Source organism: Mustela nigripes, chromosome 7 (assembly GCF_022355385.1).
Source record: "Mustela nigripes isolate SB6536 chromosome 7, MUSNIG.SB6536, whole genome shotgun sequence".
NCBI classification, from domain to species: Eukaryota; Metazoa; Chordata; class Mammalia; order Carnivora; family Mustelidae; genus Mustela; species Mustela nigripes.
In genome coordinates, this window is record NC_081563.1 from 109,268,063 (window position 1) to 109,283,264 (window position 15,202).

The window sequence follows — 15,202 nt, forward strand, 5'->3', positions numbered from 1 at the left end:
TGTAAAGATAAAATCAGAAGTAAAAACATATTCAGACAAACCTAACACAACAGCTGTAAATTTCATTTTCTCTTCCAGCACTGGTAATCAAAATGTATAAATTAACTTTTCACTTTTTTTGGTGTAAAGAATCTAACAAAACATCCTTCTAAAGTAACATAGAGGGACGCATGGGTGGCTCAGATGTTTAACTGTCTGCCTTCAGCCAACGCTGTGATCCCAGGGTCCTGGAATCCAGCCCTGAATTGGGCTCCCTGCTCAGCAGGGAGTCTGCTCTCTTTCTCCCTCTATTGCTCCTCCTGCTTGTGTGTTCTCTCTCTCTCTCTCTACCTCTGTCAAATAAATTTTGAAAATATTAAAAAAAAATAAAGTAACATAGATTGTGACCGGAGAAAGTCTGGAATAATACTAAATTACTTTCCTGTTCGTTTCATAAAATGACTAACTCAAATATAACGGAATGAACTTAATTACATGGATTATTATATAACCATTAAAAATGATAGAAAATACAGCAAAAGGAAATCTCAGATCATGCATTGCATTATCAGTTTTCATTGATTTTTTGGTCTCCTTTAAACTCCATTTCTCAATCTTTCTTTTTATATCTTGGTGTTGACATTTTAAAATGTCAATTATTTTGTAGAATGTCCCTCAGTTGGAGTCTGATATTTCTGCCTGGTTTTCAATGGCATTGAACACTTGATCAATCCCTCTTGTCTCTGGGTTTCCTTGATACTACCTCCTTCTGGTTTTTCTCTTCCCTCTCAAAAAAATCCATATAAATCTCTTTTACAAGCTCTTCTTTCTCTTCATTTTGGGCCTTTCTCAAGATACAGTCTTGAATCTTCTCTTCTCCCATTAATGCTATTTATTCCCAAGCCACTAAGCCTAGTCTCCTGGGGGTCAAATCAACGCATCCTCCAGCCACCTTTAACTCAACATTCCCCCACCTTTCAATCAACCTACTCCTATCCCAGTGTCTCCTGTCTCAGTTAAGTTGGACTCTTCAGTCAGAAACTTTTTCTCCTCCTTTGTCAGCTTGTCCTGTATCCATCCATAATCAAATCCTCCCCTGCTGATTCTTTCTCTTAAAGATCTATTGACTATCTCTTCATTCTCTCCATCCTTACAGCAACTTTCTGAATACAGCTCACCATTATCTGAATACAGCTCACCATTATCTGCCATCCCGATGACAACAGTTTTCCAACTCTCCGGCAGCCAGTTGTTCTTTTGTTTTGTTTTGTTTTTAAGGTTTTATTTATATTAGAGAAAGAGAGAATGAGAGAGAGCAACATCAGAGGGGGAAGGTCAGAGGGAGAAGCAGACCCTCCACTGAGCCAGGAGCCTCATGTGGTGTGGGGCTCCATCCTGGGACTCGAGGATCATGACCTGAGCTGAAGGCAGTTGGTCAACCAACCAACCAGGATGCCACCCAGGCACCCCTTGTTTTTTTTTTTTTTTTAATGAAGATTGAGTACACCCCTCCTTGACTCTCAGGCTAAATCTCAAATTTCTTAAGTAGACTTAGAGGACCCCTAGGCCTTATCTCTTATCACTGTCCCCCAACCTTCCACCTCTACATTATTTTCATTTCCTTAAATATGCCATACTTGCTCTCTTTTGCCTCTGAGCTTTTTTACTTACACAATTCCCTTCCTTAGGGACATTCTTCTTTGGTCTTTCTCATACTTCAAATCTCAGCTTTAAGGAATTCCTCCAGAAAACCTCTGACTTTCCAAATGTGAGTTCATAGTCCCTTCCAGGAATCCCCGTGTTCCTCCATTTAATAAATTCCTTTGCCCTTTAAGTTTTTCCCACTAACTGGAATGACTTTGAGGACAAGGACCATGTCTATCTCATACTTACTTGTAGTCCAGATCCCAGCCCAGTGACATAAGTAAGTACCCAGTAAGTGTAAGTGCTCAGAAAGCATTTTCAAAATTTAAAAAATTTTTTATAAAAAGTTGTATTTAATTAAGCAATATAACCTCAATGTGGGGGCTTGTATTCACAACCCTGAGATCAGGAGTTGTGTGCTTTTCTGACTGACTAGGAATTTTATATGCATAATGGATAAGTCGCCTCCCAGGTGTCCCCCATTCCCTACTATCATCCAACTCAATCCATCCAAAATGTCTCAAAAACATAACTTCTTGAGGCCCCTGTGTGGTTCAGTCTGCTAAGCAGCTGGCTCTTGGTTTTGGCTCAGGTCATGATCTCAGGGACATGGGATCAAGCCGGGTATAGGCCTCTGTGCTCCGGGAGTTGGGGTAAGGGGATGGAGCGAGGTCTGCTTGAGATTCTCTCTCCCTCTCCCTCTGCCTCCTTCCTGCTTAAGCTCACATGCATTCTCTCTCTCAAATAAATATATAAATAAAATTTTTTTAAAAAGTAACTTCTTCCTGACCTGCTAATCAGTGAGATAAACACTGAAAACTTTTGCCACTGTCACTCTTTCTTTGAAAAACAAGTTTGTTTGCTTATAAACTAATTCTTATCTACTCTCCTGTGGCCTTTCCCTGAGAGGTTTTATCTTCCTGGTGGACTTCCTGGAGCAAATTTCTGAAGCCTCGAGTGACTTTTCTTTGCCACATAGCATGCCTCTGACCATCTTTTCTTACCACTTTCAGTTGGTTAGTGCATAAGAGATAAAAACTAATTGAAGTCATCATCAAAACAAAATAGGGACTGTAAATCTAGAGACAGCAAAGTAGAGATTTTATTGCATTCCAAAATTAAGGTATAAATTACTTTTGTTCCCCTGCTGTTTTGCCATTGATTATATAATGGCTGTGAAAATGGGGTCATGTCACAATCTTATAAAACCTTTATATTTCATGGTTGATTTTTCTGCCATCAGCTGAGCTAGCTGCTGCCAAAATCTCTTTCAGCACAAAGAAGTCACTTTAGGTGAAAGACCAAAATAGCTCTTTCAAAGGAGGTTGATGTTGTTTGCAGTTACATTATCTGTCTTTGTCATTCTGAACCTTGATCCAGTTACTCAGCCATCTGGGGCTGTAGCTTTAAGAAAAAAGAAAGAAAACCTTATGGGGGGGGGGGAAAAAAGAAAGAAAGAAAAAAAGAAAAACAAACCTTACAAAAGTTCAAGGGTTGAGTATCTGATGAGTGTCAAAACATCTTACTGTTTTTCATTCATATAATATTATAAAACCATAATTAAACAATAAGTAGATAACCAAGGGAAAAAAAATCCCACAGACTATAAGCTTCCAGACTAGACTGGAAGATCCATGAAATGAAGGTGTGGGTTTTATTTGCCAATGGATATAGGGTATATTTATAATGAACATAAGCTTGGACCTTAGTTTCTAAGGTCAGTACTAGCGCAACGGTAAGACTTTATAGATATTGTCTGATGAACATTCCATGACGCAAGGGCAAAACATCCATTTCCTGGCACACCACACCAGTGAGGGCTTAACAAATGACGTGCCATTTCATGATAGGGACAGGCACATCTGATCTATAATCCAGAGGCACTCTGGACTGTCTACATTCAGAGGTGAAGAAACAAGAGCCCTTCGCTTGGAGTCGGGAGGCTGGGCTTCACTCTTAGCTCTCTCATTAACCAGTTATGTGGTTGTGGTCCTTTACACTCTGTGAGCCATAATTTTCTTATCTATACAAAGGGAACCGTAATTACCTTCCAGGACTACTTAAAAAACAAAAAAAAACAAAAAAACTGCTCGATGGAGTCGTTGACAGACTGATGGCCAGAAATTCTAAATTCACTTTCCTCCCAAGTTAATGATTTGAAGACTGCCAGGAATGATGAGAGAATTGTCAGCAGAAAACAAATGCAGCTTGTAGAGGCTGTACATTTAAAAATTGATGACGCTATGAATACTGCAGAAATAATTTGTTTCATTTTTTAAAAGATTTATTTATTTATTTGAGAGAGAGAACCATGGTGGGAGGGAGGAGGACAGAGGAAGAGGAAGAGAGAGAATCCTCAAGCAGACTCCCCACTGAGGGCAGAGTCTGATGTGGGGCTTGATCCCACAACCTAGAGATCACAACCTGAGCTGAAATGAAGACTCAGACACTCAGTCAACTGAGCCACCCAGGTGCTCCCAAATAATTTGATTCTTACACATTTATTGGGATGCGATGTCTGAGGTCTTAGTAGTTACTGCAAAGCTTAGAAATCATCAGCTACAATACGGTGGTGAAGATTTTTATGTATTTATGTTCTGCCCACCTCCAAGAATTATTAATTATTAAAATCTTAGCTCATAGACACACAAAACAATCTGCCTGCCAGGTTTTTCCCATTAGCCTGAATTCCAGTCCTTCCCCTAGAGTAAGCAATCCATGACACCATGATGCTAGCCTCCATACCTTTAAAGATCTAGCCTGCCATGTCACATGCTATCCCCTCCATCGTATTGTTTGGATCATTTAGGGCTTGATTCATTTCAGGAGAGGACTACACAAGGGTTTAAAGACTGTGCCAGAGGCAAGACCTTCCTGGTGGCTGACAGCTACCCAATGCCTTTAAAAATAATATATCTGAAGAGTATAGTGATTGATTTACATGATAGACCACACAGAGAATTGTCCTTACCATAAAATATAAAGTATTCTGCTCCAATTTCTTGGTGTTCTTCTAAGCTATTCCTTGAAAGGTCTAGAAAATATTAAAGAACATAACTAGATTGTGAGTAGAGACCATCTTTTTTATCTTCAAAAATCTCACAACTCTTAACAAAATTATTTTGACATAGTGGGCATTAAATAAATGATGTTTGTTGAATTATCTATCTATCTATCTATCTATATATATATATAAAATCTATAAGACCTCAAAATAGGCTTTCTTTTCTTAATTGATCCCTTTATTTGTCAGTCTTTAAGTCAAAAATAAAAGATTATTTAATTATCTATTTTTCAGCCACTTGTGCTCACTTTGTATAGACATAGTATGCATTTACTGAGAAAAAAGAAGAGTAGGAAAAAGCATGAGTAGTCAGATGTTTATAGAAATACCTCATTGTCCTCTGGGACAGAGTATGGAGGTTCCTCAAAAAGTTGAAAACGTGGGGGCTTAAGTGGGTAGGAGAAGAATCAATGAAACAAGATGGGTTTGGGAGGGAGACAAACCATAAGTGACTCTTAATCTCACAAAACAAACTGAGGGTTTCTGGGGGGTTGGGAGAAGGGGGATGGGGTTATGGACACTGGGGAGGGTATGTGCTTTGGTGAGTGCTGTGAAGTGTGTAAACCTGGCGATTCACAGACCTGTACCCCTGGGGATAAAAATATATGTTTATAAAAAATAAAAAATTTAAAAAATAAAAAGCATAGCTATAATACCATAAAAAAAAAAAGTTGAAAACAGAGCTAACCTATGACCCAGCAATTGCACTACTGGGTATTTACCTTAAAGATACAAACGTAGTGATCCGAAGGGACACGTGCACCCCAATGTGTATAGCAGCAATGTCCACAATAACAGAACTATGGAAAGAACCTAGATGTCCATCAACAGATGAATTGATAAAGAAAATGCTGTATATATATATATATATATATATATATATATATATACACACACACACAATGGAATACTATGCAGCCATCCAAAGAAAGGAAATCTTGCCTTTTGCAATGACATGGATGGAACTAGAGGGTATTGTACTAAGCAAAATAAGTTAGTCAGAGAAAGACAACTATCATATGGTTTCACTGACATGTGGGATTTGAGAAACAAGGCAGAGGATCATAGGGGAAGAGAGGAAAAAAACAAAACAAGATGGAACCAGAGAGGGAGACAAGCCATAAAAGACTCTTAATGTCAGGAAACAAACTGAGGGCTGTTGGGGGGTGAGGGCAGAGGGATGGAGTGGCTGGGTGATGGACACTGGGGAGTGTATGTGCTGTGGTGAGCACTGTGAATTGTATAAGACCGATGAATCATAGACCTGTACCCTTGAAACAAATAATATATTATATGTTAATAAAAATAAATAAAATTTTTAAAAAAGAAACACCTCACTGTCAAAGATACAACACTCACTCAAATTTTTTCTTTTTAATTATCCACTGTCTTTTTGGCAAATGCTTTTGAGTGACGTTCTCAAAGATAGTCTCAATGCCCAGATGTCAGAAAGTATGCAGAGAGGACTTGATGGAACATGCCAAGAACTACTGGCTTCAGCTGGCTTTGCTGATAACTTTGAATCTCCCCATGATTTTGCTGTCATGATCTTTGACAATGAGTTTCTGAAATGAGCTACCTTCTTACACTTCATGCTGGTTAAACTGCAGGTTCAACTTCATCGAACACTGAATTATTGACTTCTACTCCCCACTCATTCCACATCATGACCTATAAAAAGCCTGTGGGTGCCCTGAAGAGGCGTGTGCAGATTGTGGGGTGTCTTCAGTCCTGCGTTTCTTGTCTTTATCTGAAGGGAGCGTTCCCCTCGACACCTAAAAGCATTTCAGTCTTTGAACTTCTCCAGTAAAAAGAAAAATACACTCACACTAATGAATCACAAAGTTTAATGTATGTTCGGAAAGTTCTCTTGTATTGTGCAAGTCTTTGTTGTCAGTCCTGGGAAGTGTATTTCTAAGTGCTTGCCCCTGAGATGGACTTCCTATGCCTTATACATAACCCAGGAGGTGTAAGGAAAAGAGCAAGGATTTGACCATACAGAAATGTGAAAAGCTACCCTAAACAATACTGGAGCCACAGACAAATCAGACAAGGAGCTAATGCCCATCTTCTGTAAAGAGAGGGCTCCAGGGGACCTGCTCAGGGAGGATGTCTGTGATCAGTTGTTAGACGGGGCCAGCAAATTTCTAAGGGCTTGCATGAACGTGCATATTACTTTGGTAATTCAAAACAGCTATAATATGCTAATGATAGCTAAGTCTGATAGAGTGTTCTAGATTGTCTAAGGGCATTAACGATATGGATGTCTTCACGTACTATTTTTGTGTCTGTTTCACAGATGAGGAAACAGAGACACAGAGAATGCAGGTAACCTGTGCCAGAACTCGTAAATGGCTGGCTAAGATGAAATATTATTCAAATATATAAACTGCAAAGAATATGATTATCCTTAAAGGAATCAGTTCCTATTCCTAGCTTCGGAAAATAACTGAAAAATAATTTATAATTTTGAAAATGACTTAAAGTTTAATTAAAAAAATGAACTGGAGCCCATTGAACTCATAAATTATTTTTTAAAAGCAGTATTAAAATAGAGCAGACACAGCCTTATGCTGGATATCTGTGACCTAAATCCTTTGCGTTCTTTAGAAATATCTCTGGTCGGGGTACCTGGGTGGCTCAGTGGGTTGAGCCTCTGTCTTCAGCTCAGGTCATGATCTCGGGGTCCTGGGATCAAGTCCCACATCAGGCTCTCTGTTTTGCCTCTCTGCCCACTTGTGATCTCTCTCTGTCAAATAAATAAGATCTTAACAAAAAAAAAAAAAGAAAGAAAGAAATATCCTTGGTCTGTGCTATAGAAAATCCCACGTCAGGGTGCCTTGTTGCTAAACTGTCTTGTTTAAAGGCCAAGAGAGGGAAAATTTACTAGCAAATCAGCATAAACAAGGAGAATGTGTAATTAACAAAGCTCAGATGCTGCAAACTGATTGATGTAGAAAATAAAAATGTGAAGACATTCCCCCTTCTTTGGGCTTATTATCTTAAATTGGCTACCTCCTTTGTTGTGGATAGCCAGACAGACTCGTGAGAGAGGCAGAGAGCTCACTTTATGTCTGGTGACACTCCTAGAGTCAGCAGTTTCAACTTCTGGGGTTCTTCTTGTTCTATAAAGAGAAGGTAATAAAATCCACCCCTCAGCACCTGAAGGCAATGTGTGAAACATACTCTCCCTTGGCTATCCAAGTGATGAGAAAAGCACTTACCTACTGCTTTTACTGATAATATCAAGTTATAAATGCTCACTATCAGTATATCCTTGGAGTGGACTGAAATCCACTCACCTTTGAGAAAGACAACAAGTCGGATGTTTCTGAAGTTCCAAAGAGCAGAGCCAGCCTCTCAAGAGGGCAAAGTAGGAGGCTACCTAGTCAATCATTTGAACAGAACAGGGTAGAACATCCTGTCCCAAAACATCTTTGGTCACCCTAGGGACTTGCAGTTCCACCATTAGAAATTCATTCCTTTGAATTGTTAGCATCCTCCTTTGGAACGAAAATAACTTTACATCGTTTTCCACTTGGGCAGTTAGTTCAAAGTTGGGTCATTGGAAGTAATGTCTAGAAGGTCCGTCGGTCCTCAAGTCAGGAGGTGGGAAGGGCCTGCCCAGGAGAGGGACACAAAGAGATGTTAAAATAAATAAACTGCAAAGAATTTGATTATTCTAAAAGGAATCAGAGTTACTATTCCCAGCTTTGAACCAGCTCTAGGACCCCAAGAGCTCTAGTCTTTCCTACATCAGTATGTCCCACATAAACAAGGCCAGCCTGGTCATCTATTTTCCAGCTGCACAAATACCTCAAACTTTGGCTGGGTTTCCTGGAAAGCCACCTCCCTCCCTACCTGGCAACAGCAGTTTTCCAACAAACAGCCAGACTTGGTGACTCACAGGCGTTATTTCTCTCTTCTGCTTTGAGGCCCCATAGACACGGAGCTGGACTCTGGCAGGGCCTAGATGCAGACGTATCGTTCCAAGTTGGATCCCTGAACCCCAGAAGATTGGCTTTTTTTGGTTTTGCTTTTAAATGATAGTGTCATCACAGATTTTCTAATCCTTTCCATGGAGAATGCATCCCTTCTCAGCAGAGAAATAAATAAATAAAATCAGCAGAATACGAGTCCATATTCTGCTCTAATTAAGGCTCTCCAGGTCCTAGACAGGAAAGCCTTGCCCCCTCTGCAAAAGGAACTCACTCCTTTCATGTTCTTTCTCTTAGCCTAGAACCAACCATCCCCTGAGCACCAGCAAGCCCAAACTTGGCGGTCATTCCCACCAGCCCGGGCTGCAAAGAGGTTTTCAGAACAGAAAGCTATTATTGCATATTTAATCTGAAGACTGAATGGAACTGGGGGGAGGGGGAAGTAGCAGGCAAGGAAGAAGGAACTAGCAAATTGCAAATGTTGACACGTCTACCGCCCCTACAGTCCAGAGACAGACACGCCTCCTGTACCAACCCTTTCAGAGAACCATCGCAAAGATTAACCCCATTAGGAAGCGTTAGGACTTTGAGTTCTGAGCAAGGGTGAATTCACTCAACCAAAATGCCGGGAGAGCAAGCTCTGAATGAAGGTGATTAAGATAAACTTAATTTATCTTAATAGCAGTGCTTTCCTAGCAGCTGTCCCTCATGGTTCTCTCATGACACTCGGAAATTTCTCTGCCTCTCTCCATGTCTGACATTGCTCGCCTGTGTTACCTGACAAACTGAATGAGGTGGTTCATGATATTTTTCATATAAAGTCAACAGCTTCTTGCTGACCATGTCTTCACTTCCTCCCTGCTCCTGGATCTGTAGAAAAGAAGTTCCCAGGATGACAGAGTCGAATTAGGAAGAACTCTTTCTCCCATGAAGAAAATGGTCTAAGAGTCTCCCAGGCACTGCCAGGGAAAAGTCCCTTCTGGGGCACAAGGGCTCCTTTGTAAGTTCACCTGCACCAGCTGCACTTCTTAAGCAGGCTTTGGTCTTTCTGGACATTTCTCTGGTCAGTATAGTTTCCTTCCCGCCACCATGAACCATGATTATTTTAAATTACTTTCCTTTCCCTCTCAGCTGCTAACTTGCTTCCTGATGTTATCAAACATCCAGCCCCATCCAGACCCTCCCTCTTTCTGTCCATTTAACACAGAAGTTGCTGATGGTCCTTTTTTTTTTTTAAGATTTTATTTATTTATTTGACAGAGAGAAATCACAAGTAGATGGAGAGGCAGGCAGAGAGAGAGAGAGAGGAAGGGAAGCAGGCTCCCCGCTGAGCAGAGAGCCTGATGCGGGGCTCGATCCCAGGACCCCGAGATCATGACCTGAGCCGAAGGCAGCGGCTTAACCCACTGAGCCACCCAGGCGCCCCCTGATGGTCCCTTTTTGTCTTTCCATGCCCTTATCTGTCCTGGCCTGTTCCCACAATACTCACACTAGGGATCTTCTCCGATCCTTCCCTTCCCTCCCTCTCCTCCTCCCTCAGCTTCCCTCCCCCTCCCTTCTCTAGCCAATTGCTCCCTCTCTACTGGTTCTTTGTATCTATATATAACCATTCCTTTACCTGTGACACACATAATATATACAATGCATGCTGCAAATATTTCCTCCAAGGCTGTCTTTTGTGTTTTAACTTTGTTTCTGATGTTTTTTGGTTGCTTCCTTATTATGTTTTTTTGGCATGCAAAATTTCTAAATATTAACATTTATCAGTCTTCTCTTTTATTGCATCTGGATTGTGAGTTAAAAATACTTTTCCTTAATAACTACATAAATACATACATACATACATACATATATAAAAGGGGCACCTGGCTGGCTCAGTAGAAGAGCATGGGATTCTTGATCTCAGGGTTGTGGGTTTGAGCTCTACACCCGCATTGGGTGTAGAGATTTCAAAAAAAGCCACCAAAACCAAAACCTTGCCCCACCCTCAAGATATCAAGGAATTTATGCATGTTTTCTTCTAGAATTATATATATGTTCATCTTTTATATTTATATCTAATCCATTTGGAATTTACCCTTGTATATAATGTGAGGTATGGATCCAATTTTAGAATTACCAAATGGCTGTTTAGGCTTCCCAGCACCATTTAGTAAAGTCTTAGCCCCGCTGATTTGAGATGCCACCTTATTTTGTTCTAAATTTCTGTACTTAAGTCAACTTATGGATTTTCTACTTGCTGTATTAATGAATCTATCATAAAGAGAAAAAAAACCCTCATTCCTACATCTTTCTCTAGCTTTTGCCTTAGTTCTCTCCTCCCCTTCACAAACTTTTCCAAAGGGGTTGTCTATACTCTGCCTCCATTTCCTTACCTCCATTCACTCCTCAATTCCCTTCAGTCTGTTTTTTTTTTTTTTTTAATTTTTATTTATTTAATTGACACAGAGAGAGATCACAAGTAGGCAGAGAGGCAGGCAGAGAGAGAGAGAGGAGGAAGCAGGCTCCCTGCTGAGCAGAGAGCCCGATGTGGGGCTCGATCCCAGGACCCTGAGATCATGACCTGAGCCGAAGGCAGCGGCTTAACCCACTGAGCCACCCAGGCGCCCCCTTCAGTCTGGTTTTTACCCTTGTCATCCCATCAAAACATTTTGAGCTTGACTCATCACCATGGCCCTGGATTCCATTGGCAGATTTCAGGTCTCATCAGCTTTTGACATTGTCAAACCCTCCTTGAAATGCTCTCCTTAGGTCTCAGGAAACAAACTGAGGGTTGCTGGAGTGGAGGGGCGTGGGAGGGATGGGGTGGCGGATGATGGATATTGAGGAGGGTATGTGCTCTGGTGAGTGCTGTGAATTGTGTAAGACTGATGATTCACAGACCTGTACCCCTGAAACAAATAATATGTTATATATTAATTAAAAAGTAAAGAAAAGGGGCGCCTAGGTGGCTCAGTGGGTTAAGCCGCTGCCTTCGGCTCAGGTCATGATCTCGGGGTCCTGGGATCGAGTCCCGCATCGGGCTCTCCGCTCAGCAGGGAGCCTACTTCCCTTCCTTTCTCTCTGCCTTCCTCTCTCTCTGCCTGCCTCTCCATCTGCTTGTGATTTCTCTCTGTCAAATAAATAAATAAATAAATAAATAAATAAATAAATAAATAAATAAATCTTTAAAAAAAAAAAAAAAAAGTAAAGAAAAGAAATGCTCTCCTGGGGCGCCTGGGTGGCTCAGTGGGTTGGGCCTCTGCCTTCGGCTCCGGTCGTGATCCCGCGGTCCTGGAATTGAGCCCTGCGTTGGGCTCTCTGCTCAGCGGGGAGCCTGCTTCCCTTCTTCTCTCTCTGCCTGCCTCTCTGCCTACTTGTGATCTCGGTCTGTCAAATAAATAAATAAAATCTTAAAAATAAAAGAAAGAAAGAAATGCTTTCCCGATTGGCCCGCAAGTCTCCACCATCTCCTGCTTTTCCTCCTTCTTTAGCCAGTTTAGCCCCCGCCTATGCGGGCTCCTGCTGCCCTACCCGGTCACTCAGCCCTAATGGTTTTCACGCTCACTCCCGCCCCCTCCACCCACCTGGTGGTCTCATTCCTGCCTTTGGCTTCAGTTTGAACCAACGCACAGGTAGCTCACCTCGCTCTCCCACCCAGTTCCTGCTTCTAAGTGAATCTAGATGACATCTATTGGGTGCTTCAAACGCTTCATAAGATCAGCATGTTCAAAACCACACTCAAGAAAGACCCATTTCATGTTACTCTCATCCCCAAGTCTGGTTTGTCTTCTTCCCACCTCACTGAATAATATCATCAACCAACTTGCTATCTCTTCCCTCCCGTCCCAGCCCCAAACCACTCTTAAGTCCTCCTGAAGACTTCTCCTGTCAGTCTACTTCTACCCACAACACACCCTCATCCAAGCTGCATCCCGGCTGTGGCCACCAAACTGGTCTCCCCGCTTCCTACTCTTTCCTCACCCTTGTATTTCACTCTTTGCTTGGCAGCCAGATGGATCTATTTGAAATCAAACCACTTCACTTGCCTCCTATTGCTCTTAAAATAAGCCAAAGTTGTAATGTGGTCTATAAGAGCCTCTGTCGTCTGGCGCCCGCTTGCTTACCTCTCCCATCTCCTCTTACACCACCTTGCCTTTGCTAGGCTCCACCCTCACCTCCTTTCCACTCCCCAGCGCAGCCCCTGCCATGCTTTTCCCAACAAGGACCAATGCTCCCATTCTATTCTCTCTGGGTACCCTGTATCCCCCTCGGAAGTGTTTTCATCACAGTTAGCATTTGATGTTTTCATGGGAGATTAATTTTTTTAATCTCTATGAGGACAAGACCCCATCAATCATTTGTTTCAATATTATCCCAACATCTACCTCTTGGCCTGACAATGACCAGCAAATGAATAAACTTAAATCAATTCCTCCTTCTTTCACAGTCCTTGTTTTCTTTTTTTTAAGAAAGAAACTTTTAGATAAGTGAGATTTTGTTTTTCAAGATGTTTTTAGGAAACATGGAATGATGGCTTAGGGTGGAATGTGATATTATGGCCAGAATATGGAGGCTCAGGAAATTCTAATTCTAATGCCAGTTTTATCAACTGCAGTGGTGAATTCAGGAAAAGAGTTTAAATATTGCATACTTCCCCAAAACATGCTTAATATGGCTGCTTCACTTCTATTTTCATTATGTTAGTTGCTTTCATATTCTTCTCTTCTACTGGATTGTCACATTCTTTTTTTTTTTTTTTAAAGATTTTATTTATTTATTTGACAGACAGAGATCACAAGTAGGCAGAGAGGCAGGCAGAGAGAGAGGAGGAAGCAGGCTCCCTGCTGAGCAGAGAGCCCGATGTGGGACTCGATCCCAGGACCCTGAGATCATGACCTGAGCCGAAGGCAGTGGCTTAACCCACTGAGCCACCCAGGCGCCCTGGATTGTCACATTCTTGATGGAATACCCCATGTCTTACTGATTTTGGGGCCTCCATGGTGTCCATCATTTCAAAGCACATACAAAGTGATCAATCAAAATTGAAGAAATGAATTAATAAATGTATAACATATGATGGCACAATTTTTTATTTTTTTCTTATTTCATTTTTTCTTATTTCATTCTTATTTCATTCATTAATTAACACATAGTGTATCATTAGTTTCATTATTCATCAGCTGCATATTACACCCAGTACTAATTACGTCATGTGTCCTCCTTAATTGATGGCATGGCTTTTTTTTTCACCATGGCATGGTGAAAATAATGCAATGCTAAAAATAGTTGAGGAGCAATTGAGGGTGTTTTCCACTTAATCAGAAGTAAAATATAAACTGAAATGCCCCAAATATGGTAAGTCTTTGGCCAGGGATTTGAATAAGAAGGGCTCTTGTCAGCTCAAACCAAGAGGTAGGCATTCAGAAAGACCTTAATGGAAGCTTAAACCAGGAGTTGAGAAATACATAGGCATCTGGAATTGACAAACTATCAGCACAGACTATCAGGTGAGGGTTTCCAAGAGAGCAGTGAGTATGGACATTTAGAATTAGCTTCACTTATGACCTTTAGAATTAGAATTTCACTTATGGCCTTCTGCTCAGGTCATGATCCTGGAGTCCCGGGATCGAGTCCTGATTTGGGCTCCCTGCTCAATGGGGAGTCTGCTTCTCCTCTGACCCTCCCCTTTCTCATACTCTCCCTCTCTCTCTCAAATAAATAAATAAATAAATAAATCCTTTAAAATTAAAAAAAAAAAAACCTTAAAAAAAGGAATTGGCTTCACTTATATAAAACAGAAAGTTAACTTAAACATAGTAAACTATTTTTCTTCATGGAAATGACATTCAGCAGTAGCTAGAGCAGCACTGATATATGGGCTCCATGATCTTTGGGGACCAAGATCCTTTCTGTCTTGTTGCTTTGTCATTTAAATATGTGGCTTCTCCCTCATAATCCAAAATGGTTTCTTGGGTTCAAGGACTATATCTACACTCCAGCCAGTGAGAAACAGGAAGAGAGAAAGACGCCCATGCCTGGTCCTTTAAAGACACTTACTGACACTTTTATCCCATTAGTCACTATTTAGTCACATGGCCATATCAGCCGCAAGGGCAGCTTGGAAATACCAACTTTCCTTTATTTTTCTTTTTTTTTTTAAGATTTTATTTTTAAGGGGCACCAGGGTGGCTCAGCTCTTAAGCACCTGCCTTTGTCTTGGGTCATGATCCCAGGGTCCTGGGATTGAGCCCAGCTCGGGAGGCCTGCTTCTCCCTCTCCTACTCCCCCTGCTTGTGTCCCCTCTCTCTGTGTGTCTCTCTCTGTCAAATAAATAAATAAAATCTTTAAAAAAAAAAACAGATTTTATTTTTAAATAATCTGCACACCCACCATGGGGCTCAAACTCATAGCCCCAAGATCAAGAGTTGCACTCCTGACTGAGCCAGCTAGGTGCCCCAGAAATGTAATCTCTGATCAAGAAAGCCATGTGCCCAGTAAAACTTAATAATCAGAAGAACGAAAAAGAGTTTGTGTTGCAGGGAACAAATTTAGGAGGAAACCCATTGATTGAGCCAGTATTCACATTTCTAGTTCC